The sequence below is a fragment of the Mobula hypostoma genome, chromosome 3 (assembly GCF_963921235.1).
Source record: "Mobula hypostoma chromosome 3, sMobHyp1.1, whole genome shotgun sequence".
In the NCBI taxonomy this organism is placed as follows: Eukaryota; Metazoa; Chordata; class Chondrichthyes; order Myliobatiformes; family Myliobatidae; genus Mobula; species Mobula hypostoma.
The window spans coordinates 135,493,007-135,508,827 of NC_086099.1; the positions used below are offsets into that span (position 1 = coordinate 135,493,007).

A 15,821-nucleotide genomic window follows, 5' to 3' on the forward strand; every position below is an offset into this window, starting at 1 on the left:
ATATGTTTTTATTCTCATGTTATATGGAAATTAATACATGTTAAGATATTTGATGAAGAGGTAACACATCCTTTTTCTTCTTCCAACTTTGTGTTGATATCCTCATTTCTTTAAAGTTAGAGAAATCATCATTCCAAAAGTTATTAAAATAAAACAGAAATACTCCAAGCATTTATTGGAATGAATGAAGCTTGAACTATGCTCCAGGTGAACGTCACTACGTTGTCATGGGAACTATTGTTTTATGAGGGATATCTTACCCCTACTTTCGTTAAGTATATAATCACTTCAGAAAGTTTCCTATCAGTGACTCATTCCATGAAGCAGGTCATTCAAACTGACACAGAAAATACTTGTACAAGTAATTCTGTTTAACTTGTTCTTTCAGCTTGTGTAGCTTTCAAGAGTATAATTACAGTTTATTTAAAAACAATGCTTCAGATATTTGTTTCTGCTGTTTTCCTCCTGGCTGTACTTATATCCAGCCCAACCACAGCAATTAAAAAAAGGCAACCTCAAACCCTGTCAAGAGGTATGTGATATTTACTTAATTAATTCTGTAATGTTTCAACACTGTTGTTCATGTACTGCATTGAAATTGGCTTCAGCATTTATTCTGAATATTACTGCATTTTCCTTGAGTAGAAAAATAATTATTTTTTTCCAAATGTTTTGCATGGATGAAAGCAAGGCTTCACCCCAAGAAAGTCATGTGCTGTTCAATTGAGACACCTCAGCACAAAATAAGTAGAAGAATTTTTGTCTAGCTGATTGTTATTTGGATCAGTGAAGAGATCTATGCAATTCCTTTTTCTGCAAGGTCTCATTCAAGTACATTTTAATGATATCAAATCCCGGCTGTGAGATCCTGGAACAATACAGATTGGAAATGTAACAGTGTTAGATTTTGAATTTGATCATTTTGTGAGATTAACCAGAGTACAGGAAGTGTTTCAGCAAAGATTTGTTGTCAGTTTTGACCTTTCTGTATTAAGAGATGATAGATAAAATAAAATCATTTTGGTTTCAAAGTTGTATCTGACAGCTAAAATCAAATTAGGATCCAGATTACATCGTGAATAATGCTTAGATTTCTCCCAGCATTGGTGAGTAAAAGGCATTTAATAAGCAGAGCCTATAGTTACCATTGAGTAATCTTAAATACAGAAAGTGAGCATTCCACCAACAAAAGACTTAATAGAAGTCTTAAGAAACATGCCCCTGCTTTACATCTGTTTTTCTTTACTAACACAGTAGATTTATGTTCTGATGTGAGTTTTCTGCAAATCCTAACTGCTACATCACAATACTTCAACATTTCTTAAACAACTGGCAAAAATTTGTTCAAATGACTGCAGATTTATTTTCGCCTTCCACGCTAAAATGGAGTGAAGTTCCTACGTCTTCACACAAAGTAGGAACAAAAATGTGAAGTCATTTAAAGTTCTACTTCACATTGTAAGTTCCAATCATTACAGCTATGCAATTAATCATCATGTGTTGATGCTTATTTTGTAATTTCCAACTATTTTCTGTCAATTTTTTAAAAAAACTTTCTTTCATTTTCAATGTTCCTCTTCCTTCCAATTATACTTTTTCTTCCTTCTTGGTATTTTTCTTTCTGTGTTTCATTTAGTAATGGATTGATATGTGCCACAATCAATATACCAAAGCTACTCAACTAGGTTTTTACTATTCAGCCATTATTTACAAAATAAGCATTTTATTGTCTTTTGCAACGTTGAAGTACATTTAGTATAGTGAAGTTCCTCTATCTGCTTGATAGCCAAGAAATGAATTTGCAAAATATTTCCTAGATTCTAAAAATCAACTATGAAAAGTATGGAATCTCTTGGCCTCGTATTCTTTTTGTCTTTGATTTTATGTTCAAAACCTCAGATACCTTAGCTCTCTCTCTCTCTCTCTCTCTCTCCCCCCCTCTCACACTCACTCACTCACTCACACTCATAATTTTTCTGTGCCTGATTTGGTGTGGAATTCTTCTATCCCAACTTACAATTCTTTCTCAGTCTCTTGATTCTTTTTTGTCACAATCATTTTATCCTACTTTTTCTGTACAAACACACCTGCTTTCTCTATTTACTCAAGTTGCAGCTATGGTATAGTCAGATCACACTACCTAATTTGCTCTATAAAAATTGTAAAACTAAATCAGCACATACAAGATTAAGTTCCCTGACATGGCAGAATCTGTGTCAGTATTAATAGCTAAGTTAATAACGCAAACACGAGGAATTCTGCAGATGCTGGAAATTCAAGCAACACACATCAAAGATGCTGGTGAAAGCAGCAGACTAGGCAGCATCTCTAGGAGGAGGAACAGTCGACGTTTCAGGCCGAGACCCTGAAACGTCGGCTGTACCTCCTCCTAGAGATGCTGCCTGGCCAGCTGTGTTCACCAGCAACTTTGATGTGTGTAGCTAAGTTAATAACACTGCTTTGAAATAAGGAAGTTAGCAAGTGACACACAGATTGGCCTTGTGTTTGACAGTGAGGAACACAACAGAGAAGTAGAAGTTTAGTCGGCTGAGCAGAAACATAGGAAATGGAATTTAATTTCCAGAGAAGCGTGGGGTATGGATTTTGGAGAGTGCAGAATGTAAGGGAATATATCGTGCAATAAATGAGTGAACATTGAGTGATATGGGCAAACAGAAGGATTTTGGCATTTATACCCACAGGTTGCTAAAGATAGTAGGACAGGTCAATTAGAAAGGAAAACTTGGAATGTTTTCCATTATTAGTCCAGTTATGCAGTATAAAAGCATTGAGATTAGGCTAGAACAGTATACAATTCTGATTCGAACAAACCTTGCATTGGAATTGATTTTTTCGGAACACAAGAGCTGAAGGAAGAAGGTTAAGACAATTAAATCATTTGGGGCCTGGACAGAATAAATAATATGTTCCTATTTCCCTTGTTTGAGGTTTAAAAAAGAAGTATATGGATTTAAAGTAGTTTAAAGAGTGAAATAGGGAAAAAATTTAACCCAGAGGAAGATAGCAATCTGGAACTCACAGAAGTTAGTAAAGGCAGAGGCCCTTATCATACGTAGGTAATACTTGATTACAAGGATGTGCTGGTTTTTCTAGGTGCTGAAAGGTGAGAAGGTAGGATTAATCTGGGTATCTTTTACAAATTCTACATATACAATGGACCAAATAGTTTGTTCACATATCATAAATTTTGTGTAATTCTGTGAAAATGAACAGTGCACTCTTCTGTATGCTGCCCAACAGATTAAAATGAAAATTGAACACCAGCAATATCAGAAAACTGCAGATTGTTATGTTTATCATTGTTTCAGGTTGGGGAGACGATTTAACATGGGTTCAAACCTATGAAGAAGGGCTATTCAAGGCAAGGAAAAGGTAATAAAATCCACTCATATCAATATTTTGCATTAGAGAAGCATATTTAAGTTTTCAGAACTAATTGATTCTACTTTAGGTAGAATAAAGTTATAGCAAGACCACAGAAGCTGCTCAGGAATAAAGATTGGAAATTTTAAAGAAAGGCAAATCTCTTTCATAGTGCAGTGTTAAAACTGCCCTCAGTGATTAGATATGCTGTAAACAGATTATTTTGTCCTAATTACTGTAGACATGTAACTGCTTTGGTAGCTCTCTCCAAAGTGCTGCTTGGATACTAAATCAAGAGTTGACAGTGCATTCTTAAACTCAGCCTTCTTTTTTATGAGAAGATCACAGAAGCACTGTATTTGTAGCTTAACATGTGTTAAGTGTTTCAGTGAGGAAAGTTTATTATTAATAGGAAATTTTTCTACTTCTAACTATAATTTTCCCAAGATTCTAGCTTCCCTCAGTAAAAATTGATATATTCACAAGGTATCACACAGCATAGAGCAAGCCATTCAGATCCCTCAGTCCACGTAGAATAACATCCATTTGCATTAATTCAATTCTATTCCCCCTAATTTCCCATCATCACCCCAGCAGTCTGTCACTTTCAGAGCAATTAGAGAGAATTTACAGTGGCAAATTACTCTTCTAACTCTCACAACCATGAGATATGGGAGAAATCAGAGCACCTTGGAGAAAACCAATGCAGTTGTCAGGAGAATTAGCGAACTCCACACTGACAGTGCCAGAAGTCAGGATTCAGGCTGAATCTCTGGACTTGTAAGATAGCAGGTGTATTAGCTGTGCCACTGTTCAAGGTGACATCCTAAACACATTTTTATCCTCACTGGCAATGTGATGAAAATCAGGATGAATGTAGAAATTCCAGAACAGTTGCAGAAACATGTCCTCCATTTTGGGAGTACAAAAAAAATTAATCTCCTACATAACTAACACTGGAGCTTTTGAAGATTTGAAGACTACTCTGATGAGATGTTGTTATCTGTAACCCAGTAAAATATCCAACTTTTAAAAGCTGAAGGAAGAAATTGAAAGCTCAGCCTCTGGAAGGACAAGACTTTTACAGCAAAGAAACCGTTCTGAAATTTACATTATTTACCATAAAACTCCAAGCTAAGTTACGAACTATAGTGCAAAGGTTCTGTTTTAACCAATCAACCAGTTTGGAAATAAAACCGTAATTCAAAAACCATTGAACTTACCTGCTGATTGCTCCCTGATGCTTGTGGTTAATAGGTTTAAGGATTGTTAAAGAGTAGCTTTATTTGTCACATGTACATCAAAAAGGACAGTGAAATGCATCATTTGTGTCAAATCAAATCAGTGAGGATTGATCTTGTCAGCCTGGAAGGGTTGACATGCTTCTGGCACCAATGTAACATGCACAAAACTCACCAGCCCTAACCTGTACATCTTTGAAATGTGGGAGAAACCGGAATACCCAGAGGTAGCCCATGCAGCCACAGAGAGAACATACAAACTCCCTACAGGCAGTGGCGGGAATTGAATCCCAATGCTCACTGACACTTGTAACAGCATTATGCTGAGCTCTGTGCCTCCATGAGCACAGCAGATTGCTCTCATACACCCCAGCAATCTCTGGCAAAGGCATCTTTCTCTGTTTATGGCCACTAGTCATTTGTACTCAACCCTCGAGTGAACTATTCTCCCTGATTTACAGCTAATTTTCCACCATTGTCCCACACCCAACCGCCATCAGAAATCTGGCAGGCCAAGCACACATCTTACCACAAGAATGAAAGAAAAAGGAACATAACCAAATCACTTTTACTGATAGTCAGCAGCGAACGCACGAACCAGATTTTGCCCATTATTTACAGCTGTTACAGTTAAATAGGACCCTGGTCAGACCCCACCTGGAGTACTGAGCTCTGTTCGGGTCACCTCACTACAGGAAGGATGTCGAAACAATAGAACGGGTACAGAAGAGATTTACAAGGATGTTGCCTGGATTGGGCCTTATGAGAATAAGCTGAGTGAACTCGGCCTTTTCTCCTTGGAACGACGGAGGATGATAGGTGAACTGACTGAGGTGTATAAGATGATGAGAGGCATTGTTCGTGTGGATAGTCGGAGGCTTTTTCCCAAGGCTGAAATGGCTAACACGAGAGGACACAGTTTTAAGGTGCTTGGAAGTAGGCACAGAGAAGATGTCAGGGATAAGTTTTTTCACACAGCGAGTGGTGAGTGTGTGGAATGGGCTGTCGGCAACGGTGGTGGAGGTGGAGACAATAGGGTCTTTTAAGAGTGTACATGGAGCTTAGGAAAATAGAGGGCTATGGGTAACCCAAGGTAATTTCTCAAGTAAGTACATGTTCAGAACAGCATTGTGGGCTGAAGGGTTTGTATTGTGCTGTAGGTTTTCTATGTTTCTATTCTGACTATCTCTTCTAATCCATACATCTGTTCTTATTTCAGCAACAAGCCATTAATGATTATCCACCACTTGGAAGACTGTAAATACTGTAACGGTAAAGCTCTCATGTTTTTCAGTTTCACAGTCAGAATTATTTCATTTCATTTTCTACCCTGTCAACGCGGCATAGTCATTTAGCATCTTATAGACTGTGTCCTGAATATGTCTGAGAGAGGAGGGATCTCTGCCGAATGAGCATACCTTCATTGATATTCCTTTAAAAGCAGTAAAAACTTATTTGAATCATCTTTATAAAAAATAGTTTGATATCTCAAGTTAATTCAGGAGGTGTTTTTTTTTTCCTCTGAGGAGATTAAATTAACCTAATGATTAACTTAGTGTCCCCATGCAATCCAAGATTTCACAATTCTCAATTGATTTGCTCCTGGTAGTGGCCATACATTAAATACTATAGGTCCAAAGGCTGAAAGTATCAGTACCTCCAGTTGAATTCTATTTTTTTGTGTGTTTCCCCCCAGCTGTCACTCTGTGGTTTTGTATTGCTATGTGATCCTGTCCCCACTCCTGCTCTACTCTGGCCCCTGTATTACTGAGTACTCCGTCTCTCACCTGTTTCTCATTATTACCTGTATTGCTGCCACCTGTGTCTCATTGTGCTCCACCTATCATCTGCCTCTCTGTTCATTGCTCAGTGTATTTCAGTCCTGTGTTTTCAACTGTTTGTTGCCAGATTGTACCAGTGAACTTTCTTGAGCTTGTCTGTCTGTCTGTCTGTCTGTCTGTCTGTCTGTCTGTCTGTCTGTCTGTCTGTCTGTCTGTCTGTCTGTCTGTCTGTCTGTCTGTCTGTCCTTTCACACTGACTTTGTTTGTACGTTGGGATTTGTTACTCAATTAATATTACTGTATGCCCAGTACTGGGTCTGCAATTGGATCCCTGCTCCAGCGTCCTGACAGAGAGCATACATGGTGTGCAAGTGTCATAATTCTTCCTCTTTGATGTTAGAAACTTTCTCACCCACCTCCCCACCTCTTGCTGAAATTTTCATAATACACCACATTTAGTGTGCTGTGTATAGTTCTGGCCTCAAAATCACATTAAGGATTTGGGAGCGTTGGAGAGTATGCAAAGAATAATTACCTGAAATGCAAAAACACATATAAGACATCTCAGAGGTGCTTCTCATCTATTTCCTGCAACTTTATACACCCAGCCAGAGTTATTTTCCCCCAGTCCACAACTTCTATCAAATCAGGCTCCATATTCAAAAAAGTATGCTCTGCAATTCCCACCCCTTCAAAAAGATTCCACCACCAGACTAATATTCCCATTTCAGTATTTCAAAGGGTTGTTTCCTTTGCACTTCCCTGTTCCATTCTTCCATCCCTATAAATTATCTTTCCCATACAATGACATGATCAAATGGGGAATTCAGAAGGAACTGCATTACTCAGGGAATAGTGAGAACATGCAGCTTGCTACCGCAATGAAGCAAGTAAGAGGATGAGGGGACAAATATATGAAGGAGGAGAAAATAAAGATATTCTGATAGATTTAAGTAAGGAAAGCTCAAAGAAAATTTAAATGGAACATCGCTACCACCATAGATTGAGTTGAATTTCTGTTTCTATACTGCATACTTGAAGTAATCCTACAAATTCTTTTTACCAACTGAAGTTCAAAATGTAGCTGTCACGCTTGCCCATGTTATAACAATAATTACACAACAAAAGTAATTTATTGCTTGAAGGAAGACAAAGTGTGAATTTCAGTGCTTTCTTCTTTACTATAAAAAAGGCAAAAATGACTATCAATCTTTTTCAGCACTGAAACAAGTTTTTGCTGCAAATCAAGAAATCCAGGAGATGGCAAAGATTTCATCATGTTAAATCTTATGGTAAGTTTTAATTGGGTTTTATTTACTGAAGGAATCCTTTAATATGTTTGGATTTGCCATTTATTCATTTGCTAATACAGGGTGCACATTAAGAATTCAACTTAAAGGTGATATTGTGCGGATGAATATCAGCGTTTCAAAAGCTCAGAATGCAAAAAGGTATTCAGTCACTTTGGCCCAACCCTGATAGTCCAAATATCCAACCTTGCATCAAGAGGGTTTGTTTAAGAAGTTACATCTGTAACTCGGATAATGAGAAAAAAATGTACTAAACTTGCATATACTTTTTTAGGGGATTTTTAAAAAATTGATTCTAAACTGTCAGTTTTCTCGTACGCAAGATTGTTTAATACAATTGCATTTAGACAGTCGGATTAACTGTCTGTAACAGAAAATAATGCTGATGATCTGTTCCACATGACAACTTTCTTAGTGTGGACAATAACTAACGGGACCACTCCAAATTTTGGCGATTTTGCCACGAACATATGAATAATAAACTTATCTAAATGAGAATAAATGTTGAGGGATAATATAGGGAACACCTTCATGAAAAACAAAGGATTAAAAGTAAAACATATTTCTTAATCTACTGCCCTTGAGTTAAAATTTGTGTTCATCTCTATTTATCTCCCCCCACATCAGGAAGCTATGACTTCAATTAGAGGTACATAGGTTAAAGAAAACATTTGGGTAGTCTGTTACAGTTCATTTCTCTGTCAGTAAAGTTTACAATATGCATTTTCATATCTTTGTTCTTTTATTTGTTTTACAAGCATGAAACCACAGACAAGAACCTTGCACCAGATGGTAAATATGTGCCCCGGATTTTATTTGTAGGTAGGCATCTGGTCATTTTTGTAGATTCATCACTTAATGCTAAGCAATCCACTGTATCAATACCGTAACTTCCAAGAGCCAATATGATCTCTGTTGATTGCTATTATTTACTTCCTTATCAAAAAATTCTTTTACAATGCAGTGAACATTCATGTAATAACAGATGTTCCCGAACAGGTAAAACAAGTGTCAATGGTTGGCTTGAAGACTGAATGCTGTACTGATTCCCAAGTTGGGGCAGGTGTTAATTCATAGGCTACCCATGCCTTGGATAATGAACAACAGTGAATTTGACCTAGTAAAATGACATAGTATTTGAGGGAATTTACCAGAAGAGTACTGCTTTAATTTTGTTTATTAGCTGCAGGGCAGGTTATAAAAAAATGAACCCAGCTACAAATAACACATTTATCTCCACGCTTGCAGTTTCCAGGTTCAAGGCAATTCCAGAAATTTGAGCACAGATACACAGGCTGATATCCCTTCATTATTCAGGGAATTCCACTGACGATGGGGGCATCATCTGGATGAGATGCTAAACTGAAACTGTGTCAATAGACAATAGACAATAGGTGCAGGAGTAGGCCATTCAGCCCTTCGAGCCAGCACCGCCATTCACTGTGATCATGGCTGATCATCCACAATCAGTACCCCGTTCCTGCCTTCTCCCCATATCCCTTGATTCTGCTATCTTTAAGAGCTCTATCGAACTCTTTCTTGAAAGCATCCAGAGAATTGGCCTCCAGGGCCTTCTGAGGCAGAGCATTCCACAGATCCACAACTCTCTGGGTGAAAAAGTATTTCCTCAACTCCTTTCTGAATGGCCTACCCCTTATTCTCAAATTGTTCTGAGACTCCCCCAACATCGGAAATATGTTTCCTGCCTTTAGCGTGTCCAATCCCTTAATAATCTTACATGTTTCAATCAGATCCCCTCTCATCCTTCTAAATTCCAGTGTATACAAGCCCATTCGCTCCAATCTTTCAACAGATGACAGTCTCGCCATCCCGGGAATTAACCTTGTGAACCTACGCTGCACTTCCTCAATAGCAAGAATGTCCTCCCTCAAATTTGGAGACCAAAACTGTACACAATACTCCAGGTTTGGTCTCACCAGGGCCCTGTACAACTGCAGAAGGACCTCTTTGCTCCTATACTCAACTCCCCTTGTTATGAAGGCCAACATGCCATTAGCTTTCTTCACTGCCTGCTGTACCTGCATGCTTACTTTCAGTGACTGATGAACAAGGACACCTAGATCTCGTTGTACTTCCCCCTTTTCCTAACTTGACACCATTCAAATAGTAATCTGCCTTCCTGTTCTTGCCACCAAAGCGTCTTCTCTTTCAGCAGAACTTAAAGGACTTTGGGCATTTCTTGAAAGAAACTCGTGGGATTTATCATTAGTGTTCTGGCCAATGTTTATCCCTTACACATCATTAAAAAGAAAATTCATTAAGACCTTCACACTTTATGGAAAATTATTTTGTGTAAATTTGCCGCTACAGTTTCTCAATTGCAGCAACAATAATTCAAATTTATATAACGTACCAGAGGTAATAAATATAGACAATAGCAGGACTACTTGCATTAAAAAAAATGCCAGACCACATGATGCAAAACTTGCCCAAGAGGTAGATCTTTAAAGATATCATCAAGGAGTCAAAGGAAGTCGAGCACAGTTCTCAAGAAGGAATATCTGAGATCTGGTCTGAGAGCTAAAGACACTCATAAGAATTGCACTACAAAAGCACCTCTGCCTTGAAATGAATTGCAATTGAAAAGGATATGAAAGGAGCTTGTCATACATGTCTCATTTCAGTGAAGTTATACATCTCAGCCATATCTTTCCAAGTTCAAGTATAATTGTCATGCTACCAGACACATGCATACGGCTAAATGAAACTCTGTTCATCCAGGGCCAAGGAGCAAAGCACCATAGACACAGTCAGGCACAACATAGACCACATGTGGTTACGACAGCACCAAAGTTCCCTCCAATTTTTTTACAGCCGTGCAGACCAACTATCACCCTGAGCAGGAAATTTTTACGTGGCCGGAAAACTGCGTGGCACATTATATAAAAGAAAATTCCAGCTGCACAGCAGCAGAGGTTATGTGAGCAGAAGCATTGCAGTTACTGAATGGCAATGCAGCCATGCAGTTTAGAGAGAACATCGGATAGCACATATGGTCACAAAATAATATTAGCACAGGTCCCTGAGTAATGTGGCCTGAAGGTTGATGGTTCATATGATGTGACCCTGAAATGAAGAACTAGCATCCTTCCTTATTCCTCATCTGACGCAGCCAAAGACAATGCAGCTTGTCTTCCAGTGAGAAAATACCAGACAGCAGCACCAATGGCACAGCCAGCCTGCAAGGGCCAGCATGGATTCCAGCCGGCCTGCCTCACCTCTGCTTGCTCCCACTCCACCTCCGGTGCCTGCTACCCTTGGTGTCTGAAACACGCTAAACTGCAGCATGAAGTCTGGTCCTCAGACACGCATCCCAGCGCAGCCGCCGTGCCTCTGTTCACTCCCACACCGCTTCTGGCCCCTCCTTCCCGGATGGCTGTCACAGGCGATGCCGTGGTATGATGGTGTGGTCATGCAGTCTTGCCATGAACCAATGAACTGGATTTGCAGAATGTTGGATTATCAATGCCCATCAGGATCTTGCAATCACAAGGAAAATGTATAAGACGAACACTTGCACCTTTTGTTTCATCGAGAGAGGCTGCTGCAGCCAAGCACACCACCATCTTACCAGAATTCATCTGCAAAATGTCCAGCTATTGCTCCTGTATTTTATGTGAACAAGCTGTTCTTTATGATATGTTGTACCCCACTCCTTTCTGGACTTCTCTTCCTCCCTCTCAATTCCACCTTCCAAGCAATCAAATATGGACCAGGGAGCCTTCTATGGGAGTAGCACCCCACATTCCATAAAGAACCATCTGTTCACATAAAACACGGGTGTACGAGCTGGGCATATTGCAGATGAACAGGAGTTCAATAATCAGCAGGAGACCTCAATTGTCTGAGACTGCAGGAGAAGAACAAGAATCGGCTACTTTCTTTAACGTCATGTTTACCACTATTAAAGGATCGACTGTTATTTAGCTGGCAAAGATATTGATGAGAAGTACAGTGTAACTTCACTGAACTGAGACACGTATGACAAAGTGCCTTTCACATCCCTTTCAATTTCAATCATGAGAGGCATAGATAAGGTGGATAGCCAGTACCTGTTTCCCAGAGCACGAATAGCAAACACCAAAGGGCATATGTACAAAGTTAAGAGAGGGAAATTTAAGGGAGTCATCAGGGGTAAGTTTTTTACACAGAGAGTTGTGGGTGCCTCGAATGACTTGCCAGGGATGGTGGCAGAGGCTAAAACATTAGGCGTATTTAAGAGCCTCTTGGAGAGGCACATGGATGAAAGAAAAATAGAGGGTTACGGGGTAGTGTGAGTTTAGTACTTTTTTTTAAGGAATATATTGGTCAGCACAACATTGAGGGCCGAAGGGCCTGTACTGTGCTGTAGTATTCTAGTGTCTAGTATCTAGTGTCTAGCAATTCCATTCAAGGCAATAAGCTACCTTAGCAGTGTGGTTCTTGTGTCAGGTATTGTAGCCACTCAGATCTGCTCATGAATACATTTGAAGGGTTGCCGTTCAATGACCTGCCATGATTCTATGGCATTACCAGGCAGCATGGTAATGATTAGCACAACAATTTACAGTACAGGCAACCCGGGTTCAATTCCTGCCGCTGTCTGTCAGGAGTTTGTACGTCCTCCTCGTGACTATGTGGATTTCCTCTCTTTGCTCCAGTTTCCTCCCACAGTCCAAAGGCGTACCGTTTGGCTGGCTAATTAGTCATTGTAAATTGCCCCGTGATTAGGCTAGGATTAAACTGGGGGATTACTGGGCAGAGTGGCTCGAAGGGCTGGCAGAGCCCACTCCACACAATAGCTCAATAAATTAATTAATTAATTTCAAAATACTTATGCAAGATCGTGAATTCAATTGTGTTGCTCTTTAGCTGTAGCTGGAGAATATGTGCATTAATGCACTCAGCGCTTGTTGGTACAATGGCACAAAGTAACTTTAACAATATACAGTATGGTTTACTACCAGAATTGTCAACATTGGCTTAAACTTTCACCGTGTTGAATCCAGCATGTGCTAGGAGACAGCATCAGGAAATTCTATATTCCCGCTCTGTGACTTCACAAGAAAAGATATCAAGGATTGGATTTGCATGATTTCTCTTGAATACGTTCTCCAAATGTATTTGAAATGACAAAGTATTCTTCAAGTTTTAGTACCTGCACCCTTCATCAAATGCCAAGCCAGATATCACATCTACTCTATTCTGGTTTCTTCCTTAATCAACTTGGAAATCCTGTTGAAAGAATCACCAAAGGCTGGGGTTAATTATTAATATTAACAGGAATTATTGACTAATGTTATGTAAAACAGAATAATGCATTAGATATTAGATATTGCCTGATGTGCGTGCATCATATTAAGGCAGATTGGTTTAAATTGGAACTAATGATGTGAGTTGGGTCTGCATGCCTGGGACTTGATCCAAAAGGTTGACAATGCCGTTCCCCACAACCCTCGCACCCACAACGCACAGACAGATTTTGCTCCAGCTACTGTGTTCCTCGAGCAGTTTGTCTTTTGCTCCAGTTTGACTGGCTTCGTTGTTGTGCACTTTGTTTTCCATAGATCCCTCTATGACTGTGAGAGCTGATATTACAGGGAGGTACACAAACCGTCTCTATACATATGAACCTCAAGACGTTCAACTGTGTAAGTTTAAAGCACTTCAGTCGAAACCTGTGGTCCTAATTTGAATTATGTCTTGTCAATTCATTGACAGAAGTCTTTTTTTTTTGTAATTTATCTGCAGAAGATTATGTATCAGTTTTTTCAACATATTGCAAAATAAAAACCTTGCAAAGTCATAGGAGGTTGTGAATCTCAGACCATGCTTAAATACTGAAAGAGAAAGTTCATAAAACAGTGAAGTTATTTTCTGAATATTTATTAATGTTCTGCAAAAGCATTGATTCCTACAAAGCACATCAGTCGCCTTTTCTAAAACTTTGGTATTATTTGATAAATATGATGGCTCCATCCATATATCTTGTAAAATAACATAAAAGAAACAGGTAAGACAATTCCAAACATTCTTGCAAGAATATGGCCTGAAGTAACCCTTATCTTTGTAAGTTCTTCAAATTTACTTTATGACAGATTATTTTGTTAATTGGTTAATAAGCATTGCAGAATCAGCAAGCAATTGCAAAAATCAAAACTGTTTGGAATTATTCCACTTTACCTTCCAAAATCATCATGATGTTTAGATTTTGGAGGTTAAATAAGGTCCAAACAAACAATCATTTGTAAATAAAGCACATCAAATTCAAAAAGTCCATGAAAATTCAGGATTTTATTATTTCAGCATAAATATTGAGATGGCAAATTAAAACTGCTATGTTGTTACTATACTGAAAAGTAGAATAGTCACGGCTTTTGTTTCTCTTACCGATTACCCTTTCCAGTAAAAATATACTCCCTCCCTCTCCCCTCTTTTCCTATTCCCCACTATGGTCTCTTCCCTCTTCTCACCTCTCTATCATCTCTCCCAGGGTCCCCTCCTCCTTCCTTTTCTCCTTTTCTCCACTCTCCTCTCCTATCAGATTCTTTACTCTCCAGCCTTGCCCCCTTCCTAACCATCTATCATCCTCCAGCTATCCTCCTTTCCATCCACCCACCTTTTTATTCTGTCATCTACCCACTTCCTTTTCAGACCTGAAGAAGGGTCTTGGCCCAAAACAATGACTGTTTATTTATTTTCATAGATGTTACCTTGCCTGCTGAGTTCCTCCGGCATCTTCTGTGTCTTGCTTTTGTTAATCTTTTTCGATTCTAGAAAAATTATTTAAGATTCTAGCAATTGGGTCCATTGAACTGAACTGATAAAAAATCCCTTTATATTTTTTTCTATTTCCAGTGATTAGTAACATGAAGAAAGCAAAACGTTTGCTAACATCTGAGATATAAAGAAGAAGAGCAATGCTACTTATTCTAATGTGAGAGAGAGGAAAGAGGGTTTTATTTCCTTGTACATACAAGTTAATCTGAGTTACTGCTTCATGCTGATTAATACTCAAAGTCAATCTGCAAGAATGTACGCAATGCCTTAATTTTCATTTCTGGTACAGAAGGTACATGATGATTAATAAACATTTGAATAATAATTTGATCAATTTTATTTATTTTTTACATTCAATATATGATGTACAAGATCACGAGAAACATTTGTTTTCAATGAGCAGGTCCAGAAGTAGTTAAGTTAGAATGAGTGAAACGAGTGGAAAATTAAAGAGGTCAATATCAACTGTTAGCAATGTATTGGTCTGGATCGGATAAGAGGCCACAGGGCGGGTGGATTGGTGCTTATGAAGATGAGACACAGGGTCCACAGACTTGCATAAAGATTCCTGGTCAACTATTGTACACGAGTCAAAGGTGGTGGAAGAAACATCCAATGTCATGTTGAGCTCATGATGGTGGGAACTTGGGGTGACAAAGCTGAGGCCTCTGGTCAGGACTAATTGTTTAGGATCAGAGAAGGGAATATTGGGATTGTGAAAACATGGCAGGGGTTGGGATAGGGAGAGATCGTACGGGGAAGGGATAGATAGTGTATTGGAATTTAAGCTTCCGATCTTTGACTTCCATAAGGAAGGAAAAGCTGTCATCTGTGGCAACACAAAATGCAGCAATAAATAGAGTGGATGTTGCTGCAGAGAATCAACAAGAACAGGCATCTACCAGCCTGTGGCATGAACTGTGGAATTCAGTAAAGAAATGAGAATATTACCTCAAGAAATGTTGAACAGTTTGAAAAGTTTCTATGATCCTGAAGAGGTCTGAATTTTGATGGGTGGAATGTGAGTAGAAATCCATTTTGGTTTGTTTGGGGGTAGAAACATTTGCTAAGGAAAGAGATGGGGCTGTAAAAGTGCTTTTTGATCAAAGAAGCGAACGAGTAACCAGTGAGGGTAAACAAGGCTAAAAAAAGTAGAAGTAAAAAAAGATTGCCTTCGAGGTTTGGATTCCCAAGAAACAAGTGGTAGTGAATTCAACAGTAAATAAAAATAGAAAAAAAATCAGTTGCTGGAAATCTGAAATACAATCATGAAGTACCACAAGCACTCAAAAGTTTAGACAACATCCTTGGAAAGGGATACAGAG

The 15,821-nt window shown here is 38.9% G+C and overlaps 1 pseudogene; it reads left to right on the forward strand.

Moving 5' to 3' along the window:
- Positions 1-295: 295 nt before the first annotated feature.
- LOC134343557 (anterior gradient protein 3-like) lies at positions 296-14,799 on the forward strand (annotated as a pseudogene).
- The last annotated feature ends 1,022 nt before the right edge of the window (positions 14,800-15,821 follow it).